Here is a 23,489-nt window from a genome sequence, read left to right as displayed (position 1 = left end):
TGTAGCTCATCGCATGATTTTGATGCACAATTTGATGCATGATTTTCTCTGTCATATAAAATACATTTTCATGCTAGGATGTGTAAACCTGTATTTATTCATGCCATGTATAAGCAAATAAAAAAAATCATTTCCTTTAAGCGTATAGAAACTTTTAAATTTTGACAGTAACTGAAATGTGCTAACACCTAGCAATGGAACTGTCACCAGCACTGGGTGGGCCGCTATTAAATAGTGTTACAGTAGAGACAGTGTTAGGATGTTAACCCTAGTGCTTTAGTTCAAAGGTCGCTTTTCCTGCCTTTCCCCTCCTGAACTAAAGCAGTGGAGAGATCCAAAGGCTAGTTGATGACATTTCCGAGTGCTAAAATAGCAAGCGATGTCCGTCTTGCATTGGCCATTATTGACTGGAGTGATGGTTTATTGAGAATAAGCTTCAAGGTGAGAAGCAGCAGCCCAAAAAGGCTTCCTGCAGGTGCTGAAGTAGCTCAGTTGGGAGAGGGTTAGACTGAAGCTCTAAAGGTCCCTGGTTCAATCCCAGGCTTCAGCAGACTCTTTCTGCAGCAGTGGGCTGTTTCCTGGAAACACAACACTTCCTTTACCCAATGCAAGTCCCTTATTTCAGGCTTAGCTGCAGGAAAAGGCAGCAATGGCTTCTGCACCCAGTTGGCCCACCTGACAGTTCTTTCTTCTCTTGCTCTTTCTCAGCAAGGGGAAGGAAAAGAAGCTCTCCCTCAAGCTGGAGTCACAAGAGTGACGTAAGGACGACTTCCTGAGCCCTGGCTCCGGTCCTCTGCTCTTCCAGCTGACCCATTGAAGAGCTGCGGCCATGTTCTCCAGGTTCGCCCCTCGGTGTGTGCCAGGGTGAGCACCACCAAAGTGCATGGAATTTGAGGGGCGGGGCAGGGCAGCACACGGTGATGGAGTTTCTGTAGTGTAGTGGTTCTCACGGTAACCTGACATGCAAAAGGGCCTCAGCCCAAAACCAGGCAGCAACATGCTGGCTTCCTTTTCCCAGCTCCCCTTGCTGTCCAGCAAGGTGCTCCTCCTTCTGCCACTGGCCTGTCCCTGGGATAACCCCAACCCCAGCATGATGGAGGGTGGTGACATCAGTGGACAAAGTACCTTGGCGTCAGCCTGGGGAAGCTAGAGGAGTTAGGCCAGTCACCTTTCGAATGCTTGTGGCTTGGCCTCCTCTGCCCTGGGAGGTTGGCCTGCGGAGGCCGGCTCCTCTGTGAGACTTGCCAAAGGAGGAAGTGAGGCAGGAATGGGGCAAAAGAGGAAAGTCGAGCTGAGGAAGGCAGGGCAGAAGCTAAGTGCCTCAGTGCAGCTAAGTGGGGTTAGTAGAGCACCACCAGTCATTCTGCAAAGCCTGGGGAGGTGCGGTTGGCTGCTGGGAGGTAGAATCCTGTGCCTGCCTCTTGGCTTCCCAGAGGTGGCTACTTGCAGCCCAGGAGAAGAAGAAGTGGGGTTCTGTGTGGAAGGAAAAGAAGCAGTGGTGAGTCCTAGTGGGTGGCTTTCTGGCAAGATGGTTTTCCGGTTTAGGCTTGGGAGGCGCCTGCGAGCTGTGGGTGAAGTTGTTCCAGTGAGAACCGCTGCTCTTGTCTTGCAGACCTGGGGGCGCCAGTGACAGCTTGAGGGGGCAGGTGCTGGCTTGAGTGACTGGGATTTAGGGAAACCCAGCCTGCCCCGCCCGGGGCCAAGTCCACTGCTTGTCTCCTGCGTTGTGACATCCAGATTTAAACCTTCCCAGCATGTGCTGCGGCTCGTGTATTAAGCCTTCCTGGTGGGCCTGGTTATTGCCAAAGTAGCTCAGCTGGGAGTATATTAGATTGAAGATCTGAAGGTTTCTGGTTTGATACCAGGCTTTAGCACCCTCCTCACCCTGAGCATGTCATGCTGGGCTTTCTTCTGGGTGTGCAGTTGTGCCTTGAACTCACCAGTTTTCCTAATTTCAGAGGCAAGACTTGCAGAGGGCGTGTGTGGGGCCATGTGCCCCACCTGGGTTAGCTATCGCCTACTACATCATGTGGTGCTGCCAGCGCAGCAAGGAGGTGCCTGGGGCAGTCAACGGAAAGGGGAGGCACGTCCGGTTCTTCAGCGGCAATTTGGCCCACTCAGTCCCTCTCAAAGGGAAGAACTTGCTGCCAAAAATGGTAGAGCTGCCATTGATTGTGGATTTTTTTTGATTTTTTAATTATATTTTTTGCCACTTGGGGCAGGAAAAACACTGGATCTGGCCCTGCTTCATGGAAGACAAGTTGATAAATCCCAAATGAGTGGTGTTATATCAGTTCTCAGCCTGAGTGCTTGGGTCTTAATCCTGAGGTTGTCAGGTTCCTCCGGTGGGGGTGTGGAGCAGCAGTTTGTTTTCCTGTTCACAATCCTCTGCAGTGTGAAAATCGGGGAGGGGAGGCAGAAGCCCCACTTCCCTCCCAAAATGACGCCCAGTGGGGCAAGCCAGGACAACAGGGTGGGGCAGCAAGTGGTGGCCAGACTCTGGCTGCCAGGGTCTAGTCTAGCTCAGGGTCCAGCTCAACCTCCTCCCCGCGCCACTGGCCCCCAGTCCTCTTCCACTGCAAGGTCAACCCAGGCACTAGGGCAGGAACAGGGTGAGGCAGCAAGTCAGGCTGAGCAAGGCAGGCAAAAGCGAGTCTTGTCTTCATGGGCCGCTCCCAATGACGTCCTTTTTGTGTGCAACTACCAGACAGAGAAGCAACAGGCCAAAATACTGCTCCACAGCTGCTAAAGTAGCTCAGTTGGGAGAGCGTTAGACTGAAGATCTAAAGGTCCCTGGTTCAATCCCAGGCTTTGACAGGCCCTTTCATCCCTCTTTGCACAGTGATGGCTTGTTTTCTGGGAGCACAGCAATTCCTGCACCCAAGGTGAGTCCCTGAGCTTGGGCTCTGCAGTAGGAAAAGATACTAGGATTCTGCCCCTAGTTGGCTGGCCTGACCCTTAACAATGAGGGACGGGAGCTGTCTCTCCTACATGAGTTATTGGTGGACCCAATATGGCAGGAAGAGAATGAGGCAGGGTGGCCCTCAGGAATGGTGCCAGAGGGGTTGCTGGGCAGTGACAGGCAGGTATAGGGGATGAAAACTCCTCTGTGCAGCTGAGCAAGGGCAGTACCCTGGAAGGGGCATCTGTGAAAATGGGAAGGTGGAAGGGATTTGGGGGACCAGGAGGAGGCACTTGATGTTCAGTGACTTGGACATGGTGGGTGTTCATAAAATGCACATTAACAACTCTAGGGTAGCTTGATGGTGATTGGTGGAAGGGCCCATCTCTCTGGTCCTCCAGGCCAGTGAAGAATGATGGGGTTGGAGTCTTGTTCTTCACATTCATGGTGCGAGTACAGAAGGGGCTGGAGCTCTGACCAGGGAGGGCATTACTGGTGGGCTTTGTGCTCTGCAGCACTGGTTATGGCTCTATTAGTGTGTTTGGTCCCCAATTAAGGCGTGAAAGGAAAGTTCTATGGAAGGAACTGGCTCCCTTCCTCTGGACTGCACGGTGTTTGGTGCCAGGGGGGATTTCAATTGTTGCACCGGCCTGAGGACTGCTGGTCCTGTTTTCCTGATGGTCAGAGGAAACTCTTCTATGATGAGCACTACCTGGCGCAGGTCTGTAGCGAGGTTGGCTTAGAGGACGTGTTTCTCCACAGTGGAACCAGTGGAGGGCAGGTGGTAGCCTCCTATTCCTTTGACCCGCACTCACACCAGCCGCAGAGGGGATACACCTTTCTGCGGGGACAGGCCAGGAGTCGCACTGACCGGATTTACGTGAAGGAGAGCACATCGACAGCCCAGTGCAGGGTGGTGCCAATGGACTGTTCGGATCACGCAGCTCTCACCATGTGCTCAATGTGGGCAATTCCCTGACCCAGGGCAGAGGATATTGGAAGCTGAACATCCAGAGCTTGCAAGATAAAGGAGCAGGGGGCGAGGCCTGACGGTGTTGGCAGAACGGGAAAGCATCAGAGGGTTCTGTGGCAACCAGGGGGATTGATGCGAGTCGGTGAGGGAGGAGTTGGCGGCTTTGTTCCGGCGGCTGGGGAAACACCACAACATTAAAGAAACCAACAGTGCCAAGTCCTGCAGTGTCACCTGTGGGATTTCCACAAGAGCATCCAGGCAGGGGAGCCAGTCAGTGTGTGACTGTACGATCGGATCAAGTGACAGCTGCCTGAGTTCCAGATGATGAGGCTGCAGTTGGCTGATATGAGCGGGAGCACCGAGGGAAGGGAGGGGCGGCCTCCCCTGACATTTTTGCAGCCTGCATGGAACGGAGACAAAGCAGGGGGATGCAGGGACTCAGGGCAGGACCCACGGATCCGGTAGTGCAGGCCCACAGTCACTAGAGGAGGAGAGAGAGACCCGCGAGAGGAAGCTGATGGTGGGAAGCAATAAGTGCAGAGTGCAAACCAGCCAAGAGTCACAGGGGTCTAGAAAATGAAACAGCAGCAGGTCCCATGGTGTAATGGGCAGCACTCAGGACTCTGAATCCTGGAATCTGAGTTCAAATCTCAGTGGGACCTCGTGGCAATACATTGCTTTGCTGCAAAGCCCTGGAGCTCAATGTGTTTGGCTACCTTCTTTCAGGGTCAACTAGAGTGAGGTTTTTCATTTCTGCTGGGTGACTGATGCCCACTGGAGATAGGTCTCTGGTCTGGCTGGTTCAATGGGCGGCTCTAGGTTGGGGTCCCACAACTTAACAGTTTGGCTATAGAGTCCTGCGGGTTGACAGGATGGTTGTTTCTCGCTGCTTCACCTGATGCCCACAACTTTGGTCCCTGCAGCTGTCACACTCTTCCTCTTGCCCACATGGCACTTAAAGGAAGGAGGGCCGGGGCCAGGCTTCACAGTCAGGGAAAGGCAGGAGGGAGGCAGAGTCCCAGGCGGGAGCCCAACACACCTCTCCTCCTCTGGGCACCTGGGGTGTTGTTCCCCCCTGTTCAGGCCCTCCTGGGTCCCTGCACTTCATACAGCTCTCCCTGATTTCAGCTGTTAGTGAGGGAGCCTCACTGCTAGCACAGACTGGGCAGTTTCTTGCATGAGAGACACTGTCCCAAAGCAGGACTAATGCTTAGAGCTGGTTATCAGTGATTTCAGATCTGTTGGTCTGCAGCAAGACTCTCCATTGAGTCTTAACCAGCTCTGTTATTACACAGGGAAGAACAAAAGGGTCAAATGGGGCCTGGACGCCTTAAGAAGAATCCACCCCACCGAGTACAACACTTGTCGCTACCTGCTCTCAGCCCCACTGAGAATGTTTTGGGGTCACCCGTCGCCTGTATCAACCTAGGAGTCTCAGAGAATCCTAATTAAGAGGTGCTCCAGTGGCGCAATTGGTTAGCGCACAGTACTTATAGGGCAGTGCTGAGAGGAGCTATGCTGAGGTTGTGAGTTCAAACCTCACCTGGAGCACTGGTTTTTGTTAACCAAGTAGTGTCACCCCCTCATTTGGCCTGTGGAATGTAGAATTCAAGCCCTGGGGACCCTGAGGAGGGCTAATAAAAATGCCCCTTCACTTATTACCTCCTCTCCAGGTCAGAATCTACAATCCTTTCTCCCCACAGCCCCTGTGCCAGGATCCTCAAGCAGAGCCTGGAGTCCTGCCCTGGCGTCTGTACTATTGACACAGACTAAGTGACAGGGACAAAACACTCAAATCCCGCCTGGTGCGGGGAGCCAGGTTTGCTCTTCAAATTCTGTCCTTGGTACATTTCCAGGCCTGGGAATGTCCCACAACAGCATTGAATGGGAAGCTGCCTGCAGAACAGTTACACTGCACAGAGCTCCTGTGGAGGAGGGGTGGGAATTAGTAACATTTTGAGGATCGTTTGGGAAATGAGCCTTTGCTGACAAGGTTTGTCTCTGTTCATATTTCACCTTCAGGTGTTATGTTGAGGGATCTTTAGTATATTTTTGTGAGGTTAATAACTATCTCCTCAACTTTATTTACTCAACTTAAAAATTGGTCACTTGATTTTTGCATCTCCCTGTGAAAATACAATTGACACGTGTGGCTTTGTACAGGGGGTCATGATGTTAAAGTTAAGGAATTCAGTCTCTGTACTTCTGGGGGGAGTGTTGTTTTTTTACAGCTGCCTCAGGGCCAGGCACACTGGGCTGTTAGCTGCACCCACTGTCCTTGCCAGGGGCCCCTGCTGAACCCTGGGCGGCTGCACTGCAGTGCTGGGGTGACTGCAGGTAGAGAAGCTGCTGTGGAGCAATGTAGAGCAGGTGCAGGAAGGAGACGGGGTCACTATTCACATTCTGAACTGCACAGTTTTCCAAATTTGGGACTAGATTCATAGATTCATAGACTTAAGGTCAGAAGGGACCATTATGATCATCTAGTCTGACCTCCTGCACAATACAGGCCACAGAATCTCACTCACCCACTCCTGTAACAAACCCCTAACCTATGTCTGAGTTATTGACGTCCTCAAATTGTGGCTTAAAGACCTCAAGGTGCAGGGAATCCTCCAGCAAGTGACCCGAGCCCCATGCCGCAGAGGAAGTCGAATGTCCGAGAACAATTCTGGTGAACGCAGAGCAATGACACTGGCAATGCCCAGACCTCCAATAGGGGCAATGTGGAAATTAATAATGGGAAGATCATTTGTGAAATTAGTCGTCACTGACAAGATTTGTCTCTGTTCCTATTTCACGCTATGGTGTTAGTTAGAGGAATCAGTACAGATTTTTACTATATCAATTAAACACTTAAAGGTGGCACACGAGCTGATTTTCAGTGGCACTCACACTGCCCAGGTCCTGGGCACCAGTCTTGGGGGCTCTGCATTTTAATTTAATTTTAAATGAAGCTTCTTAAACATTTAAAAAAAAAACCTTATTTACTTTACATACAACAATAGTTGGTTATATATTATAGACTTATAGAAAGAGACCTTCTAAAAAAATTAAAATGCATTACTGGTATGCGGAACCTTGAATTACAGTGAATAAATGAAGACTCGGCACAGCACTTCTGAAAGGTTGCTGACCCCTGGGTTACACTCAGAGCCCTCTTGTTTCCAGAGCATCCAGTGGCCTAAGAGCAGCATGGGGGACACATTCCCTGCTCTGAGGGCAAACCTGCTGTCCTGGAGGCTGCTGGTTCTTAGGGTCACTTTGCAGCAGGGCCAGATTCGATGTGTGGGGCAGAGAGAGTGGGTGCCCTGGATTCAGGGTGCAGAGATATAATCAGGTCTCTCCCCTGCATTGGGTGGGGGGTGCTGCCACCCCCCGCTGGAAGGTAATGGGAGGGGAGGGGCGCTGTGAGTCACTCAACACCTGACCCTGGTGGCAGCAGTGCTGTGGGGAGCTCCAGGTGTTTCTAGGATCTGCTTTTTCCTCCTGCCTGTAAAGTCCAGCTTTCCCCAGCACATTCACTGCGGTGCAATTGGGTCACTGTTTCCATGGCTGAGCAGCAAAGAATTTCTCCCAGTTTCCCTTCTATCGGCGGCAGGATTAGCCTGTGTCAGTGATTAATGAGGTGGAGCTAGTTATAGATTGTTATTCATTCCCCACCTTGACTATTCACACAGTCCCTTTCCCATGCAGATTCCCAGCACCTCGGTGATCCTGGTAGCAGGAGTTGGGTCCTGAGACTTTCACGGTTCTTTCCCCCTCCACCTGGAGTGAACTCAGATTTTCCCCCATCCCAGACTATCCATGAAATAACAACAGGGGCATAAAGAAAGAGGGGAGGGAACATCTCACGGCCAGGGCTGGATGTGCCCAGGGCCCCCTGCTTGTCCATTGTTTCCATGGAATTTGGCCCCCTGCTTTGCACAAGGGACAGAGAAAGATCTTGCTGTTCCTGTGTCTGTGCAAGGAAAATTGTGCTTCTGTATGAAAGAGAGGCGGGAAATGGCCCCATGATGGGACAATAGCCTCAGGATTAAGACCTAAGGACTCAGGCTGAGAACTGATAGAACTGCACTCATCTGGGATTTAACAAATTGTCTTTCATGGAGCAGAGCCAGTTCCAGTGGTTTTGGCACCCCAAGCGGAAAATAAAATAAAAATGCTGCAATCAGCGGCAGCTCTACCACCTTTGCCGCTTTTGGTGGCAAATCCTTCCCTCTGAGAGGGACTGAGAGGGCCGAATTGCCGCTGAAGCCTCCCCTTTCCATTGACCAGCCCAGGGACCTGCTTGCTGCGCTGGTGCCTGGAGCCAGCCCTGCCATGGAGACACTGGGAAGATGGGGGAATCTGGAAAATAACATGGATTTGTTTACATTGCAAGTGAAGAATAATTGAAGCTTTTCTGGTTTAAAGCCACTTTTCCCTGGCTAGGAATTGAACCCAGGCCTTGGCAGTGAGAGTGCCAAATCCTAACCACTAGACCACCAGGGAGGTGATGATGGTGTTGTTCTTCTCACTTATACTACACTTTCTTAGGCTACTTTCTAGCCACTTTCTGAAACTGTTCCACTGTCCACTCCCTGAGGGTCTAAGAGCAGAGAACCCCTGTGCTCAGGGTCACAACCTCAGCCCAACCCAAGTCACTGAAACAAACTCAAATGATGCTTCCTCCAGCAGGATCACAGGGCCACACAAAAAAACCACATGAGGAACAATCCTCCTCTGCCTTCATTTACCCCATCGCAACCCTCTCAGCAGCCAACTCTTGCGGGAAGGACTGAGCTGATAGGAGCTCTGGCATAGAGACCAAGGGAGGGGTGTTGCTCCCCCTGGGTGTGAGCTGATCACATTCTGACTCTGTGTAACAGGGCTCTGAGCTTTGCCATCTTGTGAGTTCTGAGCACTGAGCCCCTCAGACCCTTCTGCTGGGAGCATGGGGATTGCACAACAGCTGCAAGCCCTTTTCCCGTCTCCTTGTCCTCCTCGGCTTCCCCAGACCTTCCCCACAAATGTTTCTATCAGGCGCTGGAGGGATCTAAGGACTTGCAGGTTTCCCTCACCCACCTCTTAAGGCAAACAGCGATTCCCTTCTCTGACACTCCTGGGCCAGGCTTCTTTTGAGTTTTTCCCCAGGGGACCTGATTCCCTGTGAAAATGTGTGTGTGGCATGTGGGGAACTCAGACTCAGACCCTCCCCCACTAGATGAGTCCAACAGCACCTCCCCTTGGTGGGAGAATCCTAAATTCCACCCTCCCACCCTGGTTACTCTGACCAGCTGATGGCGACAGCATGCTAAATCAACCCCAGCTCTCTGGTCTAGAAAGCAGCATCTAACCAGCCTTGTGACAGGTCCGGTTTGCTCGCTGGAGACATAACGGACCAGGAAAGAAGGCAAATGTCAGACAGGGAACCTCAGCTCACAGATAAACACCCTCAGGCTCCTTCTACACTGCGACTGGGCAGTTGACTGACTTTAAATCTAGCTAGCTCAGTTGGTAGAGCATGATGGTCTTTCAGGGTGTGAAAAACCCCAAAACCAGTATAATTAAGCTGACCTAAGCCATGGTTAGATAGTGCTAAATGAAAGGAAAGATTGTTCTGTCAATGTAGCTATTACAGGGATGGAAAACCCCTCCAATCACTGTAGCAGCTGTTTACTCCACAGTGCTAGAGCAGTGTCACAGCAGCATTTTAAGTATAGCCAGCCTCACAGTAAGACTAAATCTGGCTCTGTGGACATTCAGGCACTAGCAACATACTAATGCCTCCATAGTTGGCAGGATTCAAACCTGCATGGGGAGACCCCAATGGATTTCCAGTCTATCCCCTTAACCACTCAGCCACAAGTACTTAATGTACAGTTACTTCACTACACCATGATTCTGTTCTAACAGAATTGTCACTTCAAGTTGCTTAGACCAGCTCCCCCAGCACACTCACGGCTGCATTAGTGTAAGTGTGTCCATGGCTGAACAACAAGAGTTCCTGCCCATTTCCCTTCCAGCTGGAGCAGGATGAGAGTGTGTTTGTGGTTAATGACATTACTGTATGTTGTTGTTCATTCCCCACACTGACAATTCAGACAGTCCCTTTCCTATTCAAATCTTCAGCCTATCATTCCAACAGCCGGGGTCAGGATTTCTCTGGGGCACTGAAATGTTTCAGGGGGTTGAACTCAGCCTTGCATTCCATCCCTGATGTTTCATGGACTAACAGCAGCAGCAGAAAGAGCTGAGCCAATATCTCACTGTCGGAGGTGAAGGTGGCCACGTCCCCTCTGTCTGACCATCGCCATTGCAGGAGAGAAGGTTTCAATGGAATCGAATGCCCTGGCTCAGACCAGAGACACAGGGAGGTTTTGCTGTTCACGGATCTGTGCAAAGGAAATTGTGTCTCTGTGTGAAATTGAGGAGGGAAATGAAATGTTCACATGGTGGCCCAATGCCCTAACAAATGTGGGTGAAGGAGTCGGGCTGGAAAATGATTTTACAGGAGTTCGTATCAATTTATTGCCCTGATTAAAAGCTATGGCTAAAAGGCAGCCACTGTTGTTAGTACTTGAACCTGTGTAGGGACACCCCAGTGGTTATCAAGTTCATTGCCTTCACCAGGGATAGTCGATTATTTTATCAAGATCTAAATTTCTTGGTCAAGATATAGTCAATGTCTAGACAGAAGAGAAAATAATACACTGATGATAATAAGAAGAATTTAGAAATAATTTACAGTCACTATGGGCATAACTATGATGATTGTCTCGTGTTTCACTCTTTATATCTGGCACGACTGCCTTTCCCTTTAGTTTTGTAGTTTAACAAGGGTAAAACTAAACATCTCTTCAGATACCAGGGAGTGTTTGTGTTCATTCCAGTTAGCTACACAGGGGTTTGATGTAGCTGCTTTCAATCCTCTGGCTCTGCCCTGATAAGTAACATTTCAGGGTGTCACTGAACTGAAGGAGGGAGATCATTTTTTGACAGATGACGCCGCCTCTTAAAGGTGTTTTTCTGGCTGGCAGCCCTGGTTCCCAGGTCTCTCCTGAGGGAAGAAAGTTTCTGTGCAAAATACTAAAACTTTTAACAGAGAGGAGGGAAAGGCGATGGCCACATGATGAGGCCAGTATGTACCACAACATGGTTCTTTTATATGGGATGACTCTGAACACTGACTGATCTCCACTCCCTTGGATTTGAAGAGATGTTTAGTTTTCATTTAGGAACCTATAAGGCTGAAGCAATGTTATGGATGGTGACACTACGATTAAAGGGTTATTTAATGTTGTAGAAATTGTTAAAAACACTGAGCTTAAACTGGAACTGCCTGTTATTAAAGGCTGGTTTCCCCATGTCAGTTCCATAAGCTCTGCTAGAAACACCCTGGGTACTCTCCTGCCTCGGTGGGAACTGAAGGGAATCGTGCCCTGCTGCCCTTGGCTCCAGGCTGGTTTTTCTGGGGAGGGGACGTGGAATTGATTTGTTTGCTGTTGAGAAGGGAGCCAGGCCAGTTCTCAGGGAACGAGAACTCCCAGCATCTTCCCAGCCCAGCCCAGGCTGCTGCCCTGTCCCAGCCTCTGTTCCCCTGGGGGCCCTGCGTGTTTGACTCTAGAGCAGGCCGGGAGCAGCAGCTGCGGCAGAGGACAGCCTGGGCCGGGCAGATAAGAAGGAGTTTAGCAAGCAAAAAAGGTAAAATGGCAGGGGAGTATTACCTTGGACTCGACGGCATTTCTCCATTGGTCTGTCTGCTTGGGGGCAGGGACAATAACATGTCCTGCTGCTTTCGTTATTTCAAAGGGCGGTTTAGGATTTTCATTCTCACACACGGTGCACAAAGCAGGACTCAACTTTTGGCGTAAACTAAACAAGCTGCTCACAGATTCTGGCAGCCACAATGAGCATTTGGGTGAGAGCTCAGACCTGCCCCTGTCCCATAGGGAGGGGGTCATCTGTGTGGGGACTGGACCACTGACCTATCAGCTCTTAACTCCCAAACGTTCTGTAACTCTGTTATCAGTGCCTGTGAGTGTTATTTAAACCATAAGAAAACCCACACTGGGCTAGACCAAAGGCCCATCTAGCTCTGAATCTTGTCTTCTGACAGTAGCCAATACCAGGTGCCCCAACAACCAGTCAACAATGCACCACTGGGAGTTGAACCCAGGATCTCCTGTTTACAAAAAAGATGCTTTAGCCAGCTAAGACATGGTGCCTGTGGGTAGCTATAACACACTGTCTGCCCACACCTGACTCCCTGCCATCGCCACCAGGGCCTGAGAAGCTTTGCTTGTCTTTGGATTCTGCAAAGCAGAGGAGCAGTTGAGGTTTTCCTTGCAAGCAGTGTGTGTGAGTGAATCTTTGGCCAGGTCTGCACTACAAAGTTGTTTCAGCAGAATTATATTGCTCAGGTGTGTGAAAAACACACAACGCTCTCTCGGTCGGCAGCTTGTGGCAGGTGTACACACTGCAGTGCCATGTCTGGCGACAAAACTGCCCTGTTTTGCTTACAAAATAAAATGACTTCAATGAGAGGGCTAGAGCTTTTTGCAGCAAACTTAAAGTGACAGAGTAAATGCTGCTGTTCATTATATCACCATAACTGGCCTTCCCCAGTATCCCAAAATGCCCTCCGTGAACTCGGCTGCCCTGCATTCCTGCTATAGAGCCATGGGTCCCTCTCCTTTCATCGCTCTGGGAAGTTCTGACAGCTGAGCCTGCTGCTCTGCTCCGGCAGCCAGGAGCAAATCACTGCCGTGGATGCTGCTCTCTTCCGCACTGCGAACACAGAACAGGGTGGTGGGAACTTCCATACATGGAGTGGGGGCACCGGCATCTGAATGTGACACCCCCATGACACCCCTTCCCTCGAGGAGGCTCTTACCTTCTAAACAGGGACTTCTGTTTTCTAGTAAAATCACTAAAAGGGAAGGAGAAAACTCAAAAGAGGTTCCTCCTGGCGCTCACGTCCATGAACCTGAATGCTCCTTCAGTCTTCAAAGAGAGACCTGGAGAAGGAGACTTGCTGAAGCAAAGCCACAGGGGTCTCTGAGGTTTCCCAGGCCCCTGTCCTGCCTGGCTGATGTCAGCATCTCTCTGTGAGGTCACCACCTCCCCACCACCTTTGACCAATAGTCTGAGGTCCTGCAAAAGGCCTTTGTGATGTCACTGCCACACCCCTCCCTTGCTGTGCTAATGTCCTGCCCCTGGCCAGGCACTTTGGAGGTTTGAGCTACTCCCTGTGGATCACCCCACTCAAGGAGCGTTCGTTCTAGGCAGCAAGCCGGTAGTTTTGGATCATCTGCAAATTTTGTCAGCTCACTGTTTAGCAGATCATTTATGAATATGTTGACTAGCCCTGGTCCCAGTACAGACACCACTAGTTACCTGTTTCCATCCTGAAAACTGACCATTTATTCCTATCCTTTGTTTCTTGTCTTTTAACCAGTTATTGATCCATGTGAGGACCTTCTGGAGGTGAAAGTAAGCCAGCATGTTCCAGTATGGGGTACCGGCAAGAGCCGTTACGCTGTGCCAGCCCGGCCCGGCTTCCCCAGGCTGGTGATTTAAAGGGCCCAGGGCTCCCTGCTTCGGACAGAGCCCCGGGCCCTTTAAATCACCTCCCAAGCCCCCCTGCCAGAGCCCTGGGGAGCCATGGATGCTGCTCTCTCCCGCTCTGCCAACACAGAGCAGGGGCGGCAGAAGCTTCCTTACAGTGGGTGGCGGCACCATTGTCCAAACTGTGGCACTCCCATGACACCCCTTCCCTAAGGACCCCCACTCACACCACCTCTCCCCCCGAGGCCACACCCACAGACGCCTCTTCCCCAAGACTGCACCCTCCCCCCCCTCCATCATTTGTCCTAACAGCCAGTAAAGAGTGGTGAGGCCATGGTCCTCTTAACCCCCTGTTCCAGCCCCCCTGACACAGAGCTAAGCAGGCAGCAGTGTGTGTGTGTGTGACAGAGAGTGCTGTGCTGAGCTGAGCCAGTGAGAGAAGGGGGCTGATGTCGGGGCTGTCCCCTGCCTCAGGACTGGTCGCTTACAGCAGCTGTCAGAACTTAGAGACAGTGTGCGACACACTCACTCTTCCGCAACGCACACACTGTCTCTCCCCCCCCCCCCCACACACACATGCTCTCTAACCATGGGTGGCAGTTTGTAGAAATTTTGGTGGTGCCCAGAACCCGCCCCTGCCCAAACTCCGCCCGCCACCTGCCCAAGGCTCTGGGTGGGAGTTTGGGTGAGGGAGGAGGTCTGAGGTGCAGACCCTAGGCTGGGGAAGGGGATTGGGATGCAGGATGCAGGCTCTGGGAGGGAGTTTGGGGATGGGAGGGGTGCAGAGGGATGGGGTGCAGGGGTGACGGCTGTGGGGTGTGGCTGCAGATGAGGGGTTTGGAGTGTGGGAGGGGCTCAGGGCGAGAGTAGGAGTGCGGGGGGATGAGGGCTCTGGCTGGGACTGGGGATAAGGTGTTGGGGGGGCTGGCGGGGCTCAGGCAGAGGGTCAGGGTGCGGGGATGAGGGCTCTGGCTGGGACTGGGGTAAGGTGTTTGGGGGGCTGGCGGGGCTCAGCTCAGGCAGAGGGTCAGGGTGCGGCGCGATGTGGGCTGTGGCTGGGACTGGGGATAAGGTATTTGGGGGGCTGGAGGTTCAGGGCTCAGGCAGAGGGTCAGGGTGCGGGGGGATGGGGGCTCTGGCTGGGCCTGGGGATAAGGTGTTTGGGGGCTGGAGGGCTCGGGGCTCAGGCAGAGGGTCAGGGTGCGGCGGGATGAGGGCTCTGGCTGGGACTGGGGATAAGGTATTTGGGGGCTGGAGGCTCAGCTCAGGCAGAGGGTCAGGGTGCGGCGGGATGAGGGCTGTGGCTGGGACTGGGGATAAGGTGTTTGGGGGGCTGGAGGGGCTCAGCTCAGGCAGAGGGTCAGGGTGCGGCGGGATGGGGGCTGTGGCTGGGACTGGGGATAAGGTGTTTGGGGGGCTGGAGGGGCTCAGCTCAGGCAGAGGGTCAGGGTGCGGCGGGATGGGGGCTCTGGCTGGGACTGGGGATAAGGTGTTTGGGGGGCTGGAGGGGCTCAGGACTAGGGTAGAGGGTTGAGGGTGCCGTGGGGGGGCTCTGGGGTGGGGCAGAGCTGGGGATGAGTTTGGGGTGCAGGCCAGCTGCTCTGGGAGAGGGGCCAGAGAGGACACCCCCCAGCCCTTTCCCTGCAGGCAGCAGCAAGCTCTGGGGGAGGAGCCCCCTTTCCTGCCCCCCAGCAGCACACTGTCACTGTGGCCTCACTGGGGGTGAGGGATGGGGCAGGAGTGGTGACTGTGGGCAGAGGCCCCCCCCCCTCTGTGCTGCTTGAGGGTCCTGCCGGAAAAGGGTTTCAGGGGGCAGGGCAGGCTCAGTCAGTCTGTCCCGGCCATGGGGCACTAACACCATGCGGCATCAGTTGCTGGGAGGCAACATGGAGCTGCTCAGGGAAGAGACAATCAGTGATTCTCTGCTCCTGGGCCCGGGAAAGACGAGCGGAGCGGGGGCAGAGCCCGGGGCCGCGGAACACTCGGGGGAGGCGCCTGGCTCCACATATTGCTGGAGCTGGGTCCCTGGTTCTGCATATTGCTGGTGCCCGAGCACCATATGGGTATGGAACTCTCCGCGTATGTCTCTACCCCACACTGCAGTTGAAAAGCAGCTGGCAATCTAGTAAGGTGCCCATGGACCAATGAGATAGAGAAACCTGCATCATGTGATGCTGTACCAGCCTGTGAGGCATTGCAAACCCTTCCCAAAGCACCCTGCTGCACAGTGGGATAGCTACCCACAATGCACTGCTCTCTGTGGCAATCCAAGAGATGCTAGCATGGATGTGCTCTGGTGACACAGGGGCATAGGCTGGACATGCAACAGCTGTTCAATTAAAACACTTTAGTTAAAGCCACATTACTCTTTCATGCAGACATAGCTTAAGAGTGAGACAAGACCCAGCTCTATTGAAACTGAAGAACCACAACTTCCTCCACAGTCGGCAGGATGTGAACCTGCACAGGGAGACACCAATGAATTTCTAGTCCATTGCCTTAACCACTCAGCCACAACTACTTGCTGGATATATGGCTCTCACTGCACTCTAGTTCTGTTCTCACTGAGTGATCAATTCCAGTTGTTTCCTGAAACCAGCTTCCACAACACACACACTGCTGTGCCCTTGTGTAAGTGTGTCCATGGCTGAACTGCAAGAATTCCTGCTCCTTTCCCTTCCGGCTGGAGCACGAGGAGAGTGTGTTTGTGGCTAATGACTTTGCTGTAGCTTGTTGTCCATTTCCTGCCTCGATCATTCAGACAGTCCCTTTCCCTTCATATCCCCAGTACATCAGTGATTGCGATAGCAGGGGGCAGGGTTTCTCTGGGGCACTGAGCTTTGCCAGAGGGTTGGTGGCTCCTTTCTTTCCTCACCCTGGAGTAAACTCGCTTTTTATTCCATCCTTGATGTTTCAAGGAATAACAACAGATGACCAAAGAAAGAGGTGGACAGGGTGGGTCTCAGGGGAGGGGCAGAGAGGTGTGGGTGATGGGCAGGGTGGGTCTCAGGGGAGGGGCAGAGAGGGGTGGGCGATGGGCAGGGTGGGTCTCAGGGGAGGGGGCAGAGAGGGGTGGGTGATGGGCAGGGCAGGTCTCAGGGGAGGGGCAGAGGGGGTGGGCAGCAGGCAGACCTTAGGGTAGGGGGTGGAGAGGCGCGAGGAGGCCCTGGGGGAGGAGAGGGACGAGCGAAAGGGGGACCAGCAGGCCTCAGCCAAAGAGCAGGGGTGGGAAGTGGCCAAAGGGGAGTGAGGGCGGAGCACAGATGGGGCCTCGGAGGGAGGAGAACGAGGGAAGGGGGTGGAGTGGGGGGACAGCACCGCGGTCTGGGCAGGGGCCGCCCACAGGATTCAGGGGTCCTGGGGCAAAACAATTTCAGGGGCCCCTTCCATAAAAAAAAGTTGCAATACTATAGAATCCTGTATTCTCCTGGGGGCCCTGCAGGCTACATTGGTTCCTGTCCATTCAGGAGGTTATTTCCCACCTATTCATAAATAATGAAGCTGCTCTAAGCGGAGGGGAGAGAGCTGTCCCGTCCGTGCAGTTAACCCATCTCCCTGAGAGGTGGTAGCTATGTCAGTGGGGGAAGCTATGTTGGTGGGTGTGCAAGCTGTGGTGTCTACATGTGTATATAAAGTTTAATCAAACCCCATTTTTAAAACCCTTGTGGTCTGGGAATAGAAAAGGAGCTCTCTGAGGCAGAGCCCGTCCTTCAAAATCCTTAAGATCACGGACTTGCCAACACAAATGTCCTGGGGGTATAACTCAGTGGTAGAGTGTTTGAGTGCAGATCGAGTGGTCCTTGGTTCAAATCCAAGTGCTCCCTTCCAAACTTGTTACTTCAGTAAAAATAATTCTATTTTCAGGAGCTCCACTAAATAGGGATCCCTGAAATGAATGGACACACTCAATGTTTTCCTGTGCAAATGCATAAAAACCTCCCAAACATGTCCCCCAGCTGAAATCAGTTCCAATCCTCTAAGTGTCTAGGTTTGTTTTCATCAATGAAACAAAGGCACGTGAAGACACATTTGCAGGTCCTTGGCCTCCATGGGCTACAATGTGCAGAAGAACAAGAACCACATCCACTTGGGAGGCATGGACTAGTCTGTATTACATTTGGTAAGTAAGTTGCCATTGGGACTGAAAACTCTCCTGGGGGTGGACAGGAGCCTGTTGCAAAAATAAAATAACCAAGATTTACCAAACTCCCTGTTACACATTCAATCCTCTCTTTGTGCACACGGCATCAACTGGGGCTCTAATAAATGGCAGCCTTCCTTTAACACAGATCGTTGTTCCTTGTGACTTTCAGATACATTCGAATGGCAGCTGTTCAGAGGTCATGTGCTGCTAGTTCATTTTCATGTATGAAGTCCTGGGTTCTATCTCTTTTTTTCGCTCTGCTGCTTTGCTCATGCCCAGCTGGAATGTGGCCCTGCAGGAGTTTTAATCCTGCTGAGTGAGGACCAAGTGCCAAGTGCATGCAAGGTTGGGGGGGTTCTGCGCCTAAGTCACCTCAGTACATGTAAGATTCCCACCTGCTGTGCTGCTTGGGACAAGGGTAGATGAGAAGGGCAAATCCTCCAGCACTGGAGGGAAAGGTCCCATCTGCTCAGACTGAGAGGCAAGGAAACACAGGGGCAGTCAGTGCTCAGGGAGGAGAGAAATCAGTGATGTACACCCAACAGGGGACACTGTCTTTTTGAGTATCACAGGGGTAGCTGTGTTAGTCTGGATCTGTAAAAAGCAACAAAGTCCTGTGGCACCTTACAGATTAACAGACGTACAGGGGCATAAGCTTTCTTGGGTGAATCCAGGGGTGAGCTGCAGCCGGTTCGCACTGGATCGCGCGAACCGGTTGTTAAATTTAGAAGCCCCCTTTAGAACCGGTTGTTCCTGGAGGAACAACTAGTTCCAAAAGGGCTTTTAAATTTAACTAAAGCTCTAGTAGCTCCCTACCCTTCCCCCGCCCCAGCTCACCTCACTCCGCCTCCTCTTCTGAAGCTCCTCCGGCTTCTTCTCCCCTCCCCAGCTTCCCGCCAATCAGCTGTTTGCGCGGGAAGCCTGGGAGGGCTGAGAAGAAAGCAGAGGCTTCCAGCAGGTAAGTTTCGGCGGGGGCGGGGGCGCCAGCGGGTGGAGGGCTCCAGGCGCCGCGCTGCCCAGCGAGGTCGGGGCCGGACCTTGGTCCCTGGGGCCGGGCGGCGCAGCGTGGCTACTGGCCCCCCAGGTCCAGCTGCGACCTCGCTGGGCAGGGCAGCGCGGTGTGGCTCCTGTTCAGCCCCCGGGGGCCGGGCCGGGCGGCGGGGTTGCTGGCCCGGGATCCGGTCCCCAGTGTCCGGGCCCGGCGGTGGGGTTGCTGGCCCGGGGTCCGGTCGGTCCCCTGTGGCCGGGCGGGCCGGGCGGCGCAGTTTCTGGCTCAGGGTCCGGTCGGTCCCGGCAGCCGGGCCGGGCCGGGCCTGGCGGCGGGGTTGCTGGCCCGGGGTCCGCTCCCCGGGCGGTGGGGTTGCTGGCCCGGGGTCCGCTCCCCCGGCGGCGGGGTTGCTGGCCCGGGGTCCGCTCCCCCGGCGGCGCGGTTGCTGGCCCGGGGTCCACTCTCCGGGTCCGGTCCCGGGCGGCGGGGTTGCTGGCCCGGGGTCCGCTCCCCGGGGTCCAGTCCCCAGGCGGTGGGGTTGCTGGCCCGGGGTCCGCTCCCCGGGGTCTGCTCCCCGGGCGGCGGGGTTGCTGGCCCGGAGTCCGGCCCCGACGTCGGCTGGGTGGCTCCGATCCCAGCCCCAGGCCAGCTGGGCCCCCAGCTCCAGGCAGCACGGTAAGGTAGCAGGGAGCCGGTGTGGGAAGAGGCCAGGGGAGTTGGAGGGGGGTGATTAGTGTCATAGCGGTCACTGGGCAGGGAAGATGGGTATTGAATGGTTGCATGGTTCCCCTGGGGCAGTCTGGATGGAGCAGTGGTTGGATGGGGCGGAGGGGGGCAGTTAGAGGTAGGGATTCCAGGGACAGTCTGGGGACAGAGAGAAGGGGTGATTGGATGGGGTAGGGGTCCCTGGGTGCCATCAGGAATGAGAGAAGGGGTTGGATGGGGTGGCAGGGGTGGACAGGGAAGGGGGTGGATAGGGCATAGGTTGGGGGGGGCTGTCAAGGAACATGAGGGGTTGGATGGGGCACGACCCCCCTCCCGGGGGGGGGGGAGGGAGGGAACTGGTTGTTAACATTTTGGCAGCAGGAGGGAACCGGTTGTTAACATTTTGGCAGCTCATCACTGGGTGACTCCCCACTTCGTCAGATGAATGTAGTGGGAATTCTGTGACTGGCTAGCCAACTACAAAAGTAGTTTCTCCTCCCTTGGTGTTCATACCTCATCCTCACCCCTCACCCCTCATCCTCCCTGATTGAACTAATGCTCAAATAAATTTGTAAGTCTCTAAAGGTGCCACAAATACTCCTGTTCTTTCTTTGAACTAATGTTGTTATCTCTAGACTGATTCTTGCCTGCATATTTATACCTGCCCCTAGAAATTTCCACGACATTCATCTGATGAAGTGGGGATTCACCCGCGAAAGCTTATGCTCCAATATGTCTGTTACTCTGTAAGGTGCCACAGGACTCTTTGTCTTTTTGAGGCGAGTGCAGCTTGCTTGGGATGGTGCTGACGATGGATAGAAAAAAGGCTGGAGTCAATGACAGACAAGACCACAGAAGGGAAGGGAATGGCAGCCCCACAGAAGGTCCTGGGTGCTCAGATGCCCCAGTTATTGCACCCTGGCCTGTCACAGAGAGAAAAGACCCAGAGGGACCCAGGAGCCCTACAGTGATCCCATGGACAAGTACCTGGCTGGGAGTGGGGTGAAGGTTCCCTGTGGGCAAAGGGGAGTTGAAATCCCTCAGTGTCCTGGAATTTAAGCAATGGAAGCTTCAAACCCTGCAGGGGTGTGGGCTGAGGTGCATCAGCAGAAGGTTGGACTGGACACAGGAGGCAGGTTTGTATAATTTTTGGTGGTGCCCAGAATGGGACTAAGTCCTGCCCCACACCCCACACACACTTGCCTAAGGCTCTGGGGTGGGGAGTTTAGGTGAGGAGGGAGAGGGGCTGGGCTCTGGGAGAGAGTTTGGGTGCAGGGTCTGAGCTCAGTCAGGGGTTGGGGTGCAGGAGGGTGTGCAATGGGCAGGGTCCTGGAGAATGTTTGGGTGCAGGTTTGGGGTCTGGGTTGGGGCAGGGGTTGGGGTGCAGGAGATGGTGAGGGTGCAGCATTTACCTCAGGCATCTCCCAAAAGCAACCCGCATCCCATCCCCCTCTGGCAGCAGCCCCTAAGCGGGAGGGCCGCGGGTGTCTCTGCGCACCGCTGCCCACAGACTCCAACCCCGCAACTCCCCTTGCCACAGTTGACAGAGTTGGCACTCAGGAGGAGCAGCGCATAGAGACCCACCCACCCACGCCAGGGGCTGCAGGATGTGCCAGCCGTTTCTGGGAGTGGTGTGCCACATGGAGCGAGGGCGGGCAGGAAAGTGCCTTAGTCCCCTGGTGCTGCTGGCAGTGGTGGCAGGAGTCTGGGCCCAATCTTTTCACCTGGTATAGTCCGTGTTCCAGCTCAAGTGATAGCTAGGGGATGTCTCATGACTGCAGCCACCTTTCTTCTATTCCACCCCCTTATACAGCTTTGGTACAAGGCAGGAATCGTTTGTCTCTCTCCTGGGGAAAAGCCCCAGGTTTAAGATGGATTCCTGTACCAGGTGACATGGTCACATGTCCTGTGAGACCCCCCAAGCCTTCATTCTTCCTGGCCTGACTCAGGGATGGTGCAGGACAGAGCCATCTCCAGTCAATTGTCCTGGTTAATAGGAGCCATCAAGAGTCCAAACCACTATTAATGGCCCACACTTTGCATCATTACAACAGGACCTCAGAGTTATAGTTCATATTTCTAGTTTCAGATACAGGAATGATCGGTTCATACAAATAGGATGAACACACACAGTAGATTATAAACTTTGTAATGATACCTTACAAGACACCTTTTGTATGAAGCATAGTCCAGTTACATTATATTCACTCTCATTAGCATATTTTCATAAAATCCTATGGAGTGCAACATCACAGCAGGGAAAGGGTTTTACTGCAGCACCTGGGAGCAGTTGAGTTTCATGTTCAGGCTGTGGTATGAGTTCCTTCAGGTTTCTTGTAAGCACGCAGGGCCCTTAGCGGGTGCTCTCAATGCAGGAATGGCCCAGAAACAATAAAGTGATGGGGATTGCATTTTCCTTTTTTATTTTTGTATTTCCAATGACATTTCTGTTTGTGATTTTGTTTTGCTTTGTATAACTGTGTTTTCTCCTATATTTGATAGTTAATGAAAAAAAGAATAATGCCTCAGGGCGCCGGATGGAGGAGCAGGCTGGGGCTAGGACTGCTAAGAGAGCGACAGTAGCAGGTTTTCTGTATTGTTTCTGGCCTTCATTTACATGACTAGTTTCTCTTCTGCATGAAATTTGTTTCATTTATGTGTGAGCCTGGCTAGCTCAGTTGGCAGAGCATCAGACTTTTAATCTGAGGGTCCAGGGTTCAAGTCCCTGGTCAGATGAAAAAGGAGCTGTTCCCCTCAAAACAAAAGAAGGCATCTCTCCAGGATGTTATCTGATATCACCTTTTTTCCCCCCCAGGACTTGGCTTTTCACTAGGAAGGGCCATGTACTGCCTGGGACTCTATCTTGCTTTCTCAAAGGCCATGAAAGCCTGTCTTTTGCCCGCTAGCTTGTTGTGACTTGAGCACAAGAGGGGACGTTTGATCCAGAAGCCTGGCCATGCCTGGAGTCCTGTAGGGAGGGATGCGAGCTGCATTTCCTCTGAGTCCTGAAGCTGGGCTGCAGCCTGGCCTAGGAGGCAGCCCTATTGGTTGACCTACTGGCCCAAAGTCACTTGGGTGGCGTTGGTGTTCCCCAGGGATGCTGAAGGGCCTAAGGGAGGGAGGCTCAATACTCCCCCCATCAGTCAGGGCGGAAGAGGAGGGCTGCAAGAGTGGGCAGGTTGATGGCTGGGCCTTCTAGCGTTCGGTTGGGGACGAGGTGAGGAATGCGAACTGGGAGAAATGGTTGCTGGCCTGTGAGGAATGGCTCAGCCGGTGCCGTAAGTGGACCTTGTCATTACCTACAAGGTTGTCATGCTCAAGACCCATCTGTGGTGAATTTCCTCAGCCAGGTATTTCCCCCTGCTCCACGAGTGCTGCTGAGACCGAACACGATGGCCTTCCACTTCTTGTGGGGCCATAGGACGTCCCTACCTAGTCAGGAGAAGTGCGGCTTTTCTGCCATATTAGAAGAGGGGTTGGGCCTGTTGGGTTTTGAAGCCTTGTACGGCTCTACTGTTTTGTGTTTCAATTTTCAGTGGTGGCTGAGCTGGAGGGCAGGTCAGGCCCGAGGGGAACGGTGGGGCAACCGCAAAGAACGCAACTGACTCTTCCGATATGGCCGTACTTTTTTTACCCCCCTAGGTGCAGCACCGGATATGGGATGGCGAATAGTGGGGGAAGGGGGATGCCCTCCCCCTCTAGTGTTCTTCTACCCACACCTTACACCCTACATGATTTTCAGTGGGTGGCTAGGTGGAAGGTGCTTGCAGGATGGCTTCATCCGCAACAGTGGCCACCCTCACAGCAGCGGCAGCCACAGCAGCGAGGCCCCCCCACATTTGGCTCAGTCTGAACAGAGGTCAATGTACCACTGGGTGAGACAGGCCAATTTTAGGGAGCTTCCTCTGATGGTGAGCAACTGTCCCCAGAACTTACTGACAGGAGCTTTAAAGTATTTGCAAATGTGCACGGCCGGCATGTGCAGAGCAAAGGCTGCCCGGGAGCACTGTTTCAGGCTCTGGCACCGCTTGAGACAATGGACCATCTTCAGCCACCAGGCGACCCAGGATCTAACGCAGGAATGGGATGAGGAAGCAAGTCAAGCTGAGCAAGGCAGGCAAAAATTCATCTCGCCTTCGTGGGCGCTCACAATGATACCCTTTTTGTGTGCCAGAGCTGACAGAAACCTCCCAGACAGAGAAGCAGCAGGCCAAAAAAGCCCTCT

The 23,489-nt window shown here is 53.3% G+C and overlaps 1 protein-coding gene and 5 non-coding genes across 6 annotated transcripts in view; 4 read left to right on the top strand and 2 right to left on the bottom strand.

Moving 5' to 3' along the window:
* LOC120375429 (zinc finger protein 551-like) overlaps positions 1-23,489 on the bottom strand; it is a gene marked incomplete at both ends in the record, with an annotated part of 536,130 nt that overhangs the window by 242,249 nt on the left and 270,392 nt on the right. The gene's annotated exons all lie outside the window — the stretch shown is intronic.
* Positions 2,745-2,817, top strand: TRNAF-GAA. Its single transcript has one exon. It is a non-coding gene; the product is annotated as a tRNA-Phe (tRNA).
* On the top strand, positions 4,466-4,537 carry TRNAQ-CUG. The gene has a single exon. It is a non-coding gene; the product is annotated as a tRNA-Gln (tRNA).
* On the top strand, positions 5,333-5,426 carry TRNAI-UAU. Its single transcript has 2 exons — positions 5,333-5,370; positions 5,391-5,426. It is a non-coding gene; the product is annotated as a tRNA-Ile (tRNA).
* Positions 8,298-8,369, bottom strand: TRNAE-CUC. Its single transcript has one exon. It is a non-coding gene; the product is annotated as a tRNA-Glu (tRNA).
* On the top strand, positions 21,928-22,000 carry TRNAK-UUU. The gene has a single exon. It is a non-coding gene; the product is annotated as a tRNA-Lys (tRNA).

Source organism: Mauremys reevesii, linkage group 12 (assembly GCF_016161935.1).
Source record: "Mauremys reevesii isolate NIE-2019 linkage group 12, ASM1616193v1, whole genome shotgun sequence".
Classification (NCBI taxonomy): domain Eukaryota; kingdom Metazoa; phylum Chordata; order Testudines; family Geoemydidae; genus Mauremys; species Mauremys reevesii.
The sequence above is the reverse complement of the archived record's forward strand: the minus strand, read 5'-3'. Positions and strand labels throughout refer to the sequence as shown.